The sequence below is a fragment of the Odocoileus virginianus genome, chromosome 1 (genome assembly GCF_023699985.2).
Source record: "Odocoileus virginianus isolate 20LAN1187 ecotype Illinois chromosome 1, Ovbor_1.2, whole genome shotgun sequence".
NCBI classification, from domain to species: Eukaryota; Metazoa; Chordata; class Mammalia; order Artiodactyla; family Cervidae; genus Odocoileus; species Odocoileus virginianus.
Genome location: NC_069674.1, coordinates 10766651 through 10782462, shown reverse-complemented (window position 1 = coordinate 10782462; position 15812 = coordinate 10766651). Strand labels below are relative to the sequence as shown.

Here is a 15812-nt window from a genome sequence, read left to right as displayed (position 1 = left end):
AGCTGAGTGCCAAAGAATTGATGCTTCTGAACTGTGGTGTTGGAGAAGACTCTTGAGAGTCTCTTGGAACTGCAAGGAGATCAAACCAGTCCATCCTAAAGGAAATCAGTCCTGAATATTCATTGGAAAGACTGATGCTGAAGCTGAAACCCAATATTTGGCCACCTAATGTGAAGAACTGACTCATTGGAAAAGACCCTGATGCTGGGAAAGATTGAAGGCAGGAGAAGAAGGGAACAACAGAGGATGAGATGGTTGGATGTCTTCACCGACTCAATGAACATAAGTTTAAGCAAGCTCTGAGAGTTGATGATGGACAGGGAAGCCTGGCATGGTGTAGTCCATGGCGTCACAGAGTCTGACAGGACCAAGCAACTGAACTGAACTGATAGGATTAAAGGATTCAGAGGAGTTTGGAGATGGCAAGGTAAACTTGGAATCATGGGAATGAATGGAGGGCAAAATGAATTTTGTTCAGTTAAGAAAACTGAGAGTCATCCAAATTAACTTTGAATTTTGGCCAACTCAATAGATGAATAGGATGAATCAGCTGCCAAAGTTATCCTCTATAGGTTAAGTTCATCAGTTTAGTCGCTCAGTCGTGTCTGATTCTTTGCGACCCCATGGACTTGGACTGCAGCACACCAGGCTTCCTTGTCCATCACCAACTCCTGGAGCTTACTCAAACTCATGTCCCTCACGTTGGTGATACCATCCAACTGAACTGAACTCAAAGTTTACAAAGATACATAATATCTAGTGGTGGAACTGGATTTCCCTGTGACTGATTTGGTGTCCTAAGAGTCAGCAAAGTCTTGAAGAATTTAATTTGTTGGAATGGTCAAGCTGTAATCAAACTGATTGGCAACCAGATAGCCAGCATCAGTTCAGTTCAGTTCAGTTCAGTTCACTCAGTCGTGTCTGACTCTTCATGACCCCATGAACTGCAGCATGCCAAGCCTCCCTGTCCATCAGCAACTCCCGGAGTCCACCCAAACCCATGTCCATTGAGTCAGTGATGCCATCCAACCATCTCATCCTCTGTCATCCCTTTCTCCTCCTGCCCCCAACCCCTCCCAGCATCAGGGTCTTTTCCAATGAGTCAGTTCTTTGCATCAGGTGGCCAAAGTACTGGAGTTTCAGTTTCAACATCAGTCCTACCAATGAACACCCAGGATTGATCTCCTTTAGGATGGACTGGTTGGATATCCTTGCAGTCCAGGGGACTCTCAAGAGTCTTCTCCAACACCACAGTTCAAAATCATCAATTCTTCAGCACTCAGTTTTGTTTATAGTCCAACTCTCACATCCATACATGACCACTGGAAAAACCATAGCTTTGACTAAATGGACATTTGTTGACAAAGTAATGTCTCTGCTTTTTAATATGCTGTCTAGGTTGGTCATAACTTTATTTCCAAGGAGTAAGCATCTTTCAATTTCATGGTTGCAATCACCATCTGCAGTGATTTTGGAAAATAAAGTCAGCCACCATTTCCACTGTTTCCCCATCTATTTTCCATGAAGTGATGGGACTGGATGCCATGATCTTAGTTTTCTGAATGTTGAGCTTTAAACCAAGTTTTTCACTCTCCTCTTTCACTTTCATCAAGAGGCCCTTTAGTTGTTCTTCACTTTCTGCCATAAGGGTGGTGTCATCTGCATATCTGAGGTTATTGATATTTCTCCTGGCAATCTTGATTCCAGCTTGTGCTTCCTCCAGCCCAGCGTTTCTCATGATGTAATCTGCATATAAGTTAAATAAGCAGGGTGACAATATACAGCCTTGACATACTCCTTTTCCTATTTGGAACCATTTTATCATTAAGAATGCCAGTGAGGATATCACAATTTTATTGCCATCTTTAATGCTATGCAATTGGAAAGTGTAAAATGTTAACCAATCTGATAGTAACTTATTTTAATTTGCATTTCTATAAAGTTAAGATTTTTCACATCTTTTCAAATGTGTATAGGCTATTTATTTTTCTCTGTGTTTACTTTTTCATGTTCTTTATAATATTTCCTGTTGCTTTTTTTTGGTTTTATTTGTTTATAAGTCTTTTATATATTAAGAAATATATCTATACCTGTCATTTTGCTACAAATTATTTTTCTAAGTTGTTTTGTCTTTTGACTTATTATGGATACACACTCAGATATAAATCAGTAAATATTAATATGAAAAGATGGTAAGCTAACTGGATAAAAATAACCTTATAAAATTCATTAGGCTTTATCTACATTGGAAATGATTTGTTTGTATTGAAAATGAAAAAATAAAACAGTGACAAAACTATGCAATGCTGTGGGATAAACTTAAAAAGATAATTCAGTATTACTGTATAGGAATCTACACATTATACTAAGGGATGTAAGGAGATCTGAACAAAGTTCAAAGCATACCAAGTTGCAGGATGTAAAAAATCAATTTTTTGATTCCTAAATATATACATTTAACAAATTGCCTCCTCATATTATTTTGTTTGTTCTTGAAATGGGATACCAAATCTAAAATTCAAATGGACAAATACATATTGGATAATAGCACCCAAAATTATGAAACAGTCAAATACTTAAAGGCCTACCATATGTCCCAAAATTCTCTGAAATAAGTATAATGAGAGCAAAGAAATAGATAAATAGGCCAGGAGGTAAAAGCAATATCCATAAATATATCCAGTATATACAGAAAGGATATACATGACCAAACATGGTGTTTTAATTCTGTCTGGAAGAGGGTGATTCATTTAATGTATTGCTGGCAAAAATGACTCTCCATTTGGAAAAGTACAAGTATAGATTTCTCATCACATTATGGAGAAAGGGAAATGTAGCATAGATAATAACAAACATTAAAGCAAAAAGTTTGGAGGAAAACAAAGACAAACATTTAAAAATCATAGAGTGATTCAAGCAAGCAGAAAAAGCAAAAAACTTTACAATGAGAGGTGTGTTTGACTACATAATGATTGAAATGTGGGTAAATCCAAAGAAATTATAAGTAAAGTTAAATTAAAAACAATAGTGTTGGGGAAATGTTTATAGTATTATGCCAGATAAAGGTTAATATACAGAATTTACAAAGACCTCCTATGTACTAATAAGAAAAATAGAAGTCATTCAATTAAAAAGAGGCAATAAATAGACAGCTATGAGGAAATCCTCATAAAATCCAGTAAAAAGATTAGTGAAGAAAGGCTTAACTTCCACTGTAGCAAATGTAAATTAAAAAATATAGATTCTACTTTCTCCCTTTTAGATTGTCAAAAAAATAGAGATAAAAATTACTGCTGTCAAAAACACGGGCAAAGGTGCTTACATAGTACTAGTAGTAGTTATGGGTTGTCATGTTGTAACAATTAAAATTAGTAAGAAATATGTGTGTGTATATATATATATATATATATATATATATACACACACACCCTTATGTGATACACACACACACACACACCATTATGTATCTGTGTATGTATGTATGCATGTATGTGTGTGCATGTATATATATATTTATTTATATAAAGACTATCAGAGATGTGATTGCTATATAAAAGGGTATATATATATATATATATATATATGACATACACATGTGTGTATCACACAGACACACAGACACAGACACACACACATCCTTTTATATAGCAATCCCATTTCTGGTAGTCATTATATAAATGAAAGCACTAATATGTGAATATGTGTACCCTATAATATTTATTGCATTATTTTTGTGGTGACAGAAAACTGGAAACAATATCCATTTATATGGAAGTAGCTAGAAAACTGCTCAGCATATTTGAGAATCAATTATAATTAACCAGTTTTCTTTTCTGTTTTTGATTTTTGCTTTTGTTTGCAGAAGATCATTCTAACCCATCAATGTCGAGGCCATAACAATTCTTTTCTTCCCCCAGCTTTATTGAGATATAATAATTGACACTTAATTTCTAAGTATTTCAAATGTTGTTAGCAATTCTATGGGATATTACATAGCTATCATAAAATAAGTTTGATCAATATTTATTGATCTGAAAGGATGCCCATAATAGGAAAAGTTAAGTAACAGAAAAATGAGTATCACATCATTTTGTTATGGTAAAAACAAAAGATAGAAAGAAAACTAGACAGAATTGGGGATGGAGGCCAGGAAAAGACAAGAGAAGGTGAAGAAAGGGAAAATGCTTTGGCAAAATGGAAAAAAAAAGGGTAGAATATTAAGAAGTGGAAATTCTACCTATCTTTACTCCCTTATGTATCTTTGGACAAAGAGTAAAAGGTATAAAATGAGGAAATGGAGAAAGAATGTTAGCATATTTAAAGCTCTGAGTTTTTGTACACTGAAGACAAGTCCATTTGATTTAATCCAACCCTTCTCAAACCTATTTTACTGTAGCATCTTTCAAAAAAAAAAAAAATCAAATGACATTTGACATCCAGTTGAAGAGCATGCTGCTGAATATGGTGCCCTGGAAAGTGGTGACCATATGATGCTTTCCCACATGCCCAGCTTCCAAAGAGAAATCCTCAAACCAGTAGGCATTCATTGGTGTTTTTCAGTGACAAGCTTGTGTGTATCTTTCAGCCTCAGAGTGACTCTGAGCCCTGACACAAGCCGCACATCAGTTGTTTCCAGCAACAGCAGTGCAGCCTTGGGGGGCAAGAGCACAGCCTTAGGCTCTTATCTCTCTAAATGTTAGCTTATCTGTAAAATCAGGATGACAGCATCTCAGTTTTGTTGTAGGGTTTCAATAAAGCAATGTATGTAATTCACTTGACACACGGGAAGTTGTCAGAAAATAATAGCAATTGTTTGAGACATAATATGAGACAATTGAGACATATTATGTCTCCTTGGTTGTATTTGCAACAGTTTCTGAGATGAGAACTGGTAAAGTTCCTGTCAGTATTTACCAACTCCCCTCTCCATGGCACCAGTTTTAATGGCCAGGTATCACATGGCTGATGGAGAAGGGCATGGCAGCCCACTCCAGTACTCTTGCCTGGAGAATCCCAGGGACAGAGGAGCCTGGCGGGCTGCAGTCCATGGGGTCACAGAGAGTCGGACACAAGTGAAATGACTAGGCATCACATAACAGAGAATAAATTGAATAGCTGGGTTGGGAACCTTATAGTGATGGGATCATTAACAGTATTTTATTGATAATGAGCTGTGTCTGACTGCTGTTTGCTCTGTGTAATATTTGCTATCCCTTTATCCTTACTGAACAATTCCAGTCTTGCTCTGCAATGCAATAGGCCCAGCTGGGTGGCCACTCTGCCCAACCTTTCCCTCACCATCAGGGCCTTCCAATTCTGTCCAACTGCTATGAATGACTTCCTTAAGGCTACCTAAAGGGAACTGGCTCATCTGGAAGAAACATTTCTCCTGCTTTCTCCTTCTATCTTTTCAGATAACAAAAGTGCTTATACAAATACTGTAGCTCCAACGATCTCATGTGATAATTTTATAAGTAAAAACCACCCATGGAATGGTATGACAGAATTTCAAGGACTCTGCTCTTTATTACAAGGCAGCTGCCGTGTTTAACTCTGCAGTGTTTATCTCTGGATGTCTTTCACACAAGGAAGAAATAATCTGTATTACTTAGGCTGCTCTTTTCTCGGGGCTCTTGTTATATGCAACCATACCTGATGTAACTGATACATTTCCACTTCCTTAAGTTCTACAGTTTAAAGGTTTGTCAGGAGTAAAGGAGAGGTTTAAAACATGGTATTTAAATTTGTTAGTTATTTTCTAAGAAGAGAAATAAAATTTAAAAATTATGATATCACCCTCAATAACTCATGGCACAGATTTGATAAAAGTGTTGGATATACCAAGATTGTCAGTAGAACAGGGTTTTGATTAATCTTGACACAAAATTCCTAGGAATGTTCAATTCAGGTCAAGGCTTTCAAGCCAACTGCAAAGCCACAAAGGTTACTGCATACTCAACCTCAACAGCCAATGCCATAATGTTACCCAAAGCTTCCAAGTGCTTACGGGGCAGAAAGAGAAAGTGAAAAGAATATTAGAAAGTGAAAGCTTTGGGGGTGAATTAGCCTAAACAGACAATCGGACTGATTCACTTCTAAGAACAACTGAAAACAGTTACAACGAATAAATGGAAACTTGGAACCTAAATAACAATAGAAGAAATTTTATTAAGCTAATTGGTTAACACACCAGAACTTCCAAGAGTTTAGAATACAGATTCTTGGGCTTCAAGCTATATCTATTTAATCATTTTCTCTGAAAACAGAGTCTATGAATTTTAAAGCTTTCCTAAAGATTCTGATGCACAGCCAGTAGAGAATCACTTGGTTAATTCGGTTTGTGACTGATTATTTTCTCTTATTTAAGTCTTACAAAAACCACTGTGGTTGCTTTATTTTCTCCATTTTAGAGATAAGAAAAATAGGGCCCAAAGAAATTAAGTGACATATCTAACAATCCATAAAAAGTGACATTTTGCTGTTTATTTTTTTTTACACAGGTTGTTTGTCTCTTGAATTTTTTTCAAGGAGAGCAGGTTACACACAGGTTCAATCTCTGGGTTGGGAAGATCCCCTGGAGAAAGAAATGGCAACCCACACAGTATTCTTGCCTGGGAAATCCCATGGACAGAGGAGCCTGGTGGGCTATAGTCCACGGGGCCACAAAGGGGACATGACTGAGCAACTGAGCATAGCACATGTTTACCAAGTGTTATATCAATTTATTAGATTTTTAGGGGAGAGAAGATGCTGGATTTGTTGTGGAAAGTCAAGAGTAAAAATGCAGTGTTATCAACTTTGGCATTTTTTTTTTCAGTGAGGGTTATCTCTTGTATCACCTTTTGGTAGGTTCTCAGATCTGATGAGGGGCTGTGATAAAAGGGGACAAGGAAACAATACAATTTATGGAAGACTGCTTTGTTGTATCCTACTTGTTAATGGAAATTACAAAGCAAAGAAATCTCAGTTTAACAGAAAAATTTTACTTTGTTTTAAAGGCTTGTAATCTGGTAAAGATGGTGGAAACAACACACACACACAAATGTGCAATGAACAAGAAAACAAGGCTGATATCATTAGACATTCAAGTGAAGCTAAAGAGAAGAATTACACTTACAAATAAATAATGGATACTTGTAACTAAGAATGGACAGTGATGAGAAAGATTTCAGCCAGATAGGTTCAGTTCTCACCCTCAGTGAGGAAATCAGGCAACAGTTTTCTATTTCTTTTAAGGGATTTAATGTCCAAGTGTGTTAGTTATTTTCATTAGGGAGATCATCTCCTACACGTCAGTAACAAAGCCTCTCTCCATCTGAGGATGAATATTCCATTGTCTGAAAGCCTCAGCTCATATTGAGTTACATTTTAACTATTTTCATAAAGTTTCTTTCAGTTCAGTTCAGTTCAGTCGCTCAGTCCTGTTGGATTCTTTGCGACCCCATGAATCCCAGCGTGCCAGGCCTCCCTGTCCATCACAATCTCCCAGAGTTTACTCAAACTCATGCCCATCGAGTCGGTGATGCCATCCAGCCATCTCATCCTCTGTCATCCCCTTCTCCTCCTGCCCCCAATCCCTCCCAGCATCAGGGTCTTTTCCAATGAGTCAACTCTTAGAGTTTCAGCTTTTAGTAACCTGTTTATACATGAGGACTTCGACCTCCATGGAGAAGAGGCTACAAGTAAAGTTGTAGCTTTACCTTTGGTGTTCCAAATGCTATGGAATGACCTTCAATATTCAAGGTTAACCGAAGCACAAAAGCCCAGTGTTCTTAAATGTGAGTCATTTAATCGGCAAATCAAATATTAGGTCAAAGATAAACTTGCACTTGGTGTTTTTTAAAATATACATTGACCATTAAGCAATCCAAAGGCTTTAAGTAATAAAAGGAAAAATAATCTATTGAGAGCATGTTTCTATAAAGAGAAATTCATATATGTAGAATTCTCCTGTTTATTATATACAATAAGAGCAAATAGCAGAAGGTACAAAATTGCAAATTGATATAAATTCAAGAAACAAAACACTCTCATATAAACATATCTCTGTGTCAAACTAGAAGTCATTAAAATGAGAAATAAATAACATTTTAGGAATAAAATATTCTTTATGATATAATTACTTCCTTATCTTCTTTTATTTCCTTCTTTTATTATATGCATTTCTATTTACTAGTACAGTTTAAGGGAAACTTCCCTCTGGCATTTTAATCAAATAGAGGTTTTTTTCTGATTATGACTCTTGAATTATTGCTTTCCATTCATAGTACCAGTTTCTTAACTTGGTCTGTTTATTTTATGCAATATTCTCCAAATCAAGATCTTCAAAGAAATCTTCATGTGAATCAATTAAAATATATTTTCTGATTTCTTTGGTCCAATCAAAACATAGTATTATTTTACATTTAATGTTAGATGAGATTATTTTACACAGTTTTCAGAAGGGGTTGTATGGCAATTAGTGTATACCAGAAGTCACTGAAAGTTTTAGTGTAATGAAAGTCAATTAAATTAGTCCTTTCTTTCTCCAGTTTTATTGAGATATAATTGACATATAATATTGTGTAAGTTTAAGGTGTACAATGTGATGATTTGATAAATGTATATATTGTGAAATGATAACAGCAATGAAGTCAGTTAACACATCCATCATCTGACAAAAATGCCCTTTATTCTTGGTGGGAATGTTTGAGATCTACTCTCTCAGTAACTTTCAAAAATAAAATACAGCATTATTGACTATAGTCATCATTTTATACATTAGATCTGCAGAACTTATTCATCTTAAACTTGGAAGTTTGCACATTTTTGCCTAATATCTCCCCATTCCCCCACCCCCAGACTCTGGCAGCCACCAAGATGATCTCTATTTCTATGAGTTTGGCTTTTGAAGATTCCACAAAAATCTGTATGGGTTTCATACAGTATTTGTCTTCCTCTCAGTTCAGTTCAGTTCAGTCGCTCAGTCATGTCCAGCTCTTTGTGACTCCATGGACCACAGCACGCCAGGCCTCCCTGTCCATCACCAACTCCCAGAGTTTACCCAAACTCATGTCCATTGAGTCAGTGATGCCATCCAACCATCTCATCCTCTGCCATCCCCTTCTCCTCCTGCCCTCAATCTTTCCCAGCATCAGGGTCTTTTCTAAGGAGTCAGTTCTTCACATCAGGTGGCCAAAGTATTGGAGTTTCAGCTTCAGCATCAGTCCCTCCAAGGAACACTCAGGACTGATCTCCTTCAGGATGGACTGGTTGGATCTCCTTGCAGTCCAAGGGACTCTCAAGAGTCTTCTCCAACACCACAGTTCAAAAGCATCAATTCTTTGGCCTTCAGCTTTCTTTATAGTCCAACTCTAACATCCATACATAACTCCTGGAAAAACCATAGCCTTGACTAGATGCATGATGCCATCAGGGTTCATGTATGTTTCTGCAAATGGCAGGATTTCCTTCCTATTTACAGTTTAATAATACTCAGTTATGTTTAAATCACATTTTCCTCATTTCTTTATTCATCTGTCAATGTACACTTAGGTTTCCACATCTTGGCTACTGAGAATAATGTTGCAAGGAACATGTGTGCCAATATTTCTTACAGATAGTGAGATTTCAATTATACACAGAAGTACGACTATTGGATCATATGGCAATTGTATTTTTAATTTTTTGAAGAATTTCTATACTATTTTCTATAATGGCTAAAACAATTTACTTTCCTAGTAACAATGAATGAGGGTTCCCTTTCCTTTCCAACCTCGCTAAAACCTGCTTTTCTTTTTTCTTTTTTGGTTTTGATAAAACCATCCTCATAGGTGTGGGGGCATTCCTCACTGTGGTTTTGATTTGCATTTCTCAGATCATGATGATGTTGGGCACCTTTCAGGTACCTACTGGCAAGTTGTATGTCTTCTTTGGAAAAATGTCCAGTTCTTCTGCCCCTTTTTTAAAAGTTTAAAAAAACTATTGGAATATAGTTGGTTAACAATGTTGTGATAGTTTTAGGTGTAGAGCAAAGTGATTCAGTTATACATATATACATATCTATTCTTTGTCAGATTGTTTTCCCACTTAGGTTGTTGCATAATATTGAGCACAGTTTCCTGTGCTATATAGTAGGTCCTTGTTGGTTATTCATTTTAAATACAGCAGTGTGTACATGTCAATCCCAAATGCCCCCACCCTTTCAATATCATTTATTGAAGACACCATCCTTTTCCCATTGAGTATCCTTGGCTTCCTTGTTAAATATTACTTGATTGTATTTGTGTGGGTTTATATATGGGCTCTTGATTTTATCCCATTGATTTATTTTGCCCAAGTCCATTTTTGTCTATGTCTGTTTTTAATGCCAATATCATGCTGTTTTAACTATTACAGTTTCATAATATAGTTTGAAATCAGGCAATATAATGATACTACCTTTGTGCTTTCTGAAGATTTCTTTGGCTATTGGGACTTTTATGGTTATGGATGGATTTTAGGATTGTTTTTCTATTTCTAGGAACAAGGTTATTAAATTTTTTGTAGAGATTGAATTGAATCTATAGTTTTGGGAAATATAGATATTTAAAATGTTTACTTTTTCTGATCCTGGGACATGGAATATCTTTCCATTTATTTGGGTGTTTTTCAAGTTCTTTTATCAGTGTCATACAGTTTTCAGTATACAGACATTTCACCTCCTTGGTTAAGTTTATTCCTAAGTATTTTATTTTTTTACAATACTGTTGTAAATGGGATTGTTTTTCTATTTCTTTTTTAGATGGTTCATTAACAGTATACAAAAGTGCAACTTATTTTTGTATATTGATTTTGTATCTTTCAACTTTACTGAATTTGTTTATTGGTTTTAACATTTTGTGTCTGGAGTCTTTAGGACTTTTTACATATACTATCACATTATCTGCAAATAGAGACAGTTTTCCTTTTTCCTAATTTAGACCTTTTCAATGTGATTTGACTGTGCATGTCAGTGTTAAAAGTGGAAGTAAGTAGGAGGGTACCAGGTTGATCACAAGAATGGCATGATTTACTATGGCTTGCAAATGCAAACTCAAGAATGTTCTTCACAGTGACATAGTTTATGTTCACCTGAATGATATAATTTTAAGGCCTTGGTCATACCCCTCTCACAGAAATAGCCCTCCAAGAGCTTATCACGGATGCCTGACATTCAACTGTCGTCAGATAACACCTGTAGTTACTAAAATAACAGTTTCTGTTTGAAATACATACACTCTTGAAAAGTCATTTGAATAAATGTAAGGCATTTTTAAATGAGAGACATAAAGATAGGTATGGAAAATATAGGAAGGTGGAAAATAAAGGGCATTTGTACTTGAGAAAGAAGAATTAACAGTAATGCTGTATGCTACCAGGTTCTGTAGCTTTAAGAGACCTTGGTCTTTGAGTTACTTCACTAAATGTGACCCTTGATGCTTACCATACTACTAACTATTCATATTGTTTAAAGCATTTGGAATGCAAAAGAGATGTGTTAATACATGCTGGTCACTCACAAATCCAAAGGTTGGAAAGATTCAAACTTTCTCTTAAATTCTGTAACTGCATTTCCATAGGTCTTCAGACACCTCCACCAGGATGATGTACAGATACGTTAAACTCAAATTTCCTTTCTCAAACTTTGCATTTCAAATGTCTATTACAACAGTTTTAACATAATACTTGGTTTATATTTCTTGAATTAATGAGTGTAAAAGTTTTGTTGAAATTAATTTGCTTGCACCAGAGGTTATTACTGAATGACACGTGGACCTGGTTAATCACAGATGGTCAGATGGAGAGAAGACCCTCTCCATCATCTAATTGAACCCACGTTTTTTATTTGAGGAGACAGGGCACACTTGGAAGCCAGGTAAATCTCACCAGGGAACAGAGGGAGGAATAGAACTCAGGTCTGCTTGACTCTCAGCCACACAGACTTTCAAGTTTCAATTCTACATAGGAATTTGGATCATTCGTTGCCTAATTACTTTCTGGTTTAATCCTTCTTTCATACCCAAAGGCGTTCTTTAGCTTCACAGCTAATTTATATCAATATCAACTTATTAATCCCTTTGCTGATTTTAGATTCAGTTAATGGCATGGAGTTTTATTTTTTTTGCACTATTTCCCATTTCAGAAAAAGCACAACTGAAACTGTTCAAAATACCCCTTATTTAAAATAACACAATTTTTGAATGCCATGTAGTCAACCATCTCCCTAGGAAATATGCTCAATTTAAGTGGTACTGATTTAATCTCAATGCACAAAAGTCCTTGTCACTTTGTAAAATATCTTGTGCAGTGGGAATCACTTTTTAAAAAGGTCAAAAATCTTTAGGGTTTAGTGAATCAATACCATCTATTCAAGGATGAACTAGTGCCCACCTAGTCATGACAGAAATGTACACATTTATAAAAGCAATAGAAGATGCCTGTAGGAGAAGGGTGACACATTTTAATTTCATGTAGAGTTGAATACAAACTTGCCACACTTGAAGAGATGAAGGGATAAAATGTCATTGCCAAAGACTTTGGGAGAACAGGAAGTTATAGCCAGTAGCAAAAGAAGGATAAATATTACAAAAGAAAATGGATTACAACTCACCTCTGAAACTGTGATCACATCTTCTCTTGCAGTAATCTTAAGTTCTAAGCATATGCTGGTGCTGTGCTTCATAAACTCTAAAGTGGGTCATCAGTGAACTCTGAAAAATATGTTGATGTAATAGAAAATAAAGTTACAACATAAATGATTTATGATTAGTTGGTATCCAATTCTTTGAACTTATATAAGGCTTAACTTTTAGCCATTTGTCTTAAAAGAGGTAATGAAATTGTTAAGAAATAAAGTGTTAAACTTAATAGTATTTTGGATGTAAGATATTTAATTTTTGTAGTCTATTGTATACATTGACTGCTATTTTAAAATTCTTAAATAAATTTTCTTTAAATTCTTCAAGAAAATTTTCTTCAGAGTTTAATTCATGTTTCTGTGTCCTATCCTAAAACTTCATCCTGTTAGGTACAACACAGAACAGTATTTAGAGGCCAATGTCAAAATTCAGGGGTAGGTATCCCTCTTTGCTTTAAAATTTTTGGTGCATTGCCTTCTCAGATCACCTAATGTTTTCTGAGTGTCTACTCCATGTACATGAATTATATTTTGATTAAAGGACTTAGGCTTACTCTTAGGGAAAAAATTAACCTATTATACATCTTTGCTGAATAAATAGTAAATTTCAATTATAGGTTAAAATATACTCAATGAACAACATTTTATTTTATTTTATTTTTTTCATTTTGTTTTTTTTTTGCATGTAATTACTTTATTCTTTTTTTTCCATTTATTTTTATTAGTTGGAGGCTAATTACTTTACAACATTGTAGTGGTTTTTGCCATACATTGACATGAATCAGCCATGGATATACACGTGTTCCCCATCCCTATCCGCCCCCACCGACCCAACTCCCTCTCCACTCGATCCCTCTGGGTCTTCCCAGTGCACCAGCCTCGAGCACTTGTCTCATGCATCCAACCTGGGCTGGTGATCTGTTTCACCCTTGATAGTATACATGTTTCGATGCTGTTCTTTCGAAACATCCCACCTTCGCCTTCTCCCTCAGAGTCCAAAAGTCTGTTCTGTACATCTGTCATTTTGTTTTTTTAATGTCTAAATTCCCCCCAACTTTTAGAATCATGGGCCACATGGGCTGACAAGAACTCTGGGGTTTGCATCCTTTCTATAAATTTCAGATTAGTTGTTGTCTAGCTTCTATGTGGACACCCTTAGTAGTGGGAAACTGAGGAGTTCTTAAACAGGCCCTTTGTTCTTCACACAATTGGTATTTTGGATATTTCTTTAAAAAAGGAATCATTGACTAAATAGTGGTCTAATTGGGATTTTGTTTAATCTCTGAAATATATCAGAGGTTCTTTTTCTTCACTGAGGCTGAAAGAGATACTACAAAAAGAAAATTTTGGATTTACCTAGGGATTGGAATTACTGTATCAGTTCAGTTCAGTTCAGTTACTCAGTCATGTCTAACTCTTTGTGACCCCATGGACTGCAGCACACCAGGCCTCCCTGTCCATCACCAACTCCCAGAATTTACTCAAACTCACGTCCATTAAGTCGGTGATGTCATTCAACCATCTCATCTTCTGTCATCCCTTTCTCCTCCTGCCCTCAATCTTTCCCAGCATCAGGGTCTTTTCTAAGGAGTCAGTTCTTCACATCAGGTGGCTGAAGTATCAAGTTTCAGCTTCAGCATCAGTCCTTCCAATGAACACCCAGGACTGATGTCCTTTAGGATGGACTGGTTGGATCTCCTTGCAGTCCAAGGGACTCTCAAGAGTCTTCCAACACCACAGTTCAAAAGCATCAATTCTTCAATGCTCAGCTTTCTTTATAGTCCAACTTTAACATCCATATATGACTACTGGAAAAACCATAGCCTTGACTAGATGGAACTTTGTTGGCAAAGTAATGTTTCTGCTTTTCAATATGCTATCTAGGTTGGTCATAACTTTCCTTCCAAGGAGTAAGCATCTTTTCATTTCATGGTTGCAATCACCATCTGCAGTGATTTTGGAGCCCCCAAAAATAAAGTCAGCCACTTTTTCCTCATCTATTTTCCATGAAGTGATGGGACTGGATGCCATGATCTTAGTTTTCTGAATGTTGAGCTTTAAACCAACTTTTTCATTCTCCTCTTTCACTTTCATCAAGAGGCTCTTTAGTTCTTTTTCACTTTCTGCCATAAGGGTGGTGTCATCTGCATATCTGAGGTTATTGATATTTCTCCTGGCAATCTTGATTCCAGCTTGTGCTTCCTCCAACCCAGTGTTTCTCATGATGTACTCTGCATATAAGTTAAATAAGCAGGGTGACAATATACAGCCTTGATTACTCCTTTCCCTATTTGGAACCAGTCTGTTGTTCCATGTCCTGTTCTAATTGTTGCTTCCTGATCTGCATACAGATTTCTCAAGAGGCAGGTTAGGTGGTCTGGTATTCCCATCTCTTGAAGAATTTTCCAGTTTTTTGTGATCCACACAGTCAAAGGCTTTGGCATAGTCAATGAAACAGAAATAGGTGTCTTTTCTGGAACTCTCTTGCTTTTTTGATGATCCAACAGATGTTGGCAATTTGATCTCTGGTTCCTCTGCCTTCCAGCTTGAACATCTGGAAGTTCACAGTTCATGTATTCCTGAAGAATTACTGTATAAATAATGCTAAAGGAATCTAACAGGTTTGATCAAATACAGCTTCTTTTCCCTCAAATATACATGCACTCCAGATGTCTATAATTTACAGATAAATATTGCTCTAGTCAGTTCAAGAACACTCTCCGGAGACCAGAGAGGCATCACTGCTTCCTGGAAGACTTTCCATCTTCCCTCCCCTAGACACAGTAACTACTGCCTCTTCACTGGCTGCTGGACAAGCCATCTAGAGGCCAACCAGGCAGTCCAGTGGAGCTCTCGCATCTCAGCCATTCTGTCTCCCTGTTTGGGTCTCCTTCTCCTAGTTAAAAGCAATTCCTTTGTTCTTGAGCAGAAAGTATGGAATAACTTATGTACATATACGTCAGCACCACCCTACTTTTGGAATTAACCTCTTCTTTAGGCTTAGAGTCTTCTTCATTTTCCCCATTGTTTGTCCCCTTCTCCATCCTAGGATAGTAGGGAAGTTCACAGCTTCCCAGCATGAGCTTAGAAAGTGCCAACCTCTAGAGTGCTGGCAGGGAGCAGGTGATAAGCAAGTGGTGGCAGCCTGGACGCAGAGAGGTGGGATTCCAGAGGC

General features: G+C 36.5%; 1 long non-coding RNA gene across 7 annotated transcripts in view; it reads right to left on the bottom strand.

The window, feature by feature from the left end:
- Nucleotides 1-15812, bottom strand: part of LOC139032842 (uncharacterized) — a 107908-nt gene that overhangs the window by 73152 nt on the left and 18944 nt on the right. For 3 of the 7 annotated variants that reach the window (XR_011485498.1, XR_011485506.1, XR_011485499.1), the window contains exon 3: nucleotides 12611-12710. This is a non-coding gene — a long non-coding RNA (uncharacterized lncRNA). Of the gene's footprint in view, nucleotides 1-860; nucleotides 1747-6701; nucleotides 6871-7614; nucleotides 12711-15812 lie in introns of those variants that run through there. The other 4 variants (XR_011485477.1, XR_011485475.1, XR_011485488.1 and 1 more) reach the window with 3 other exon arrangements.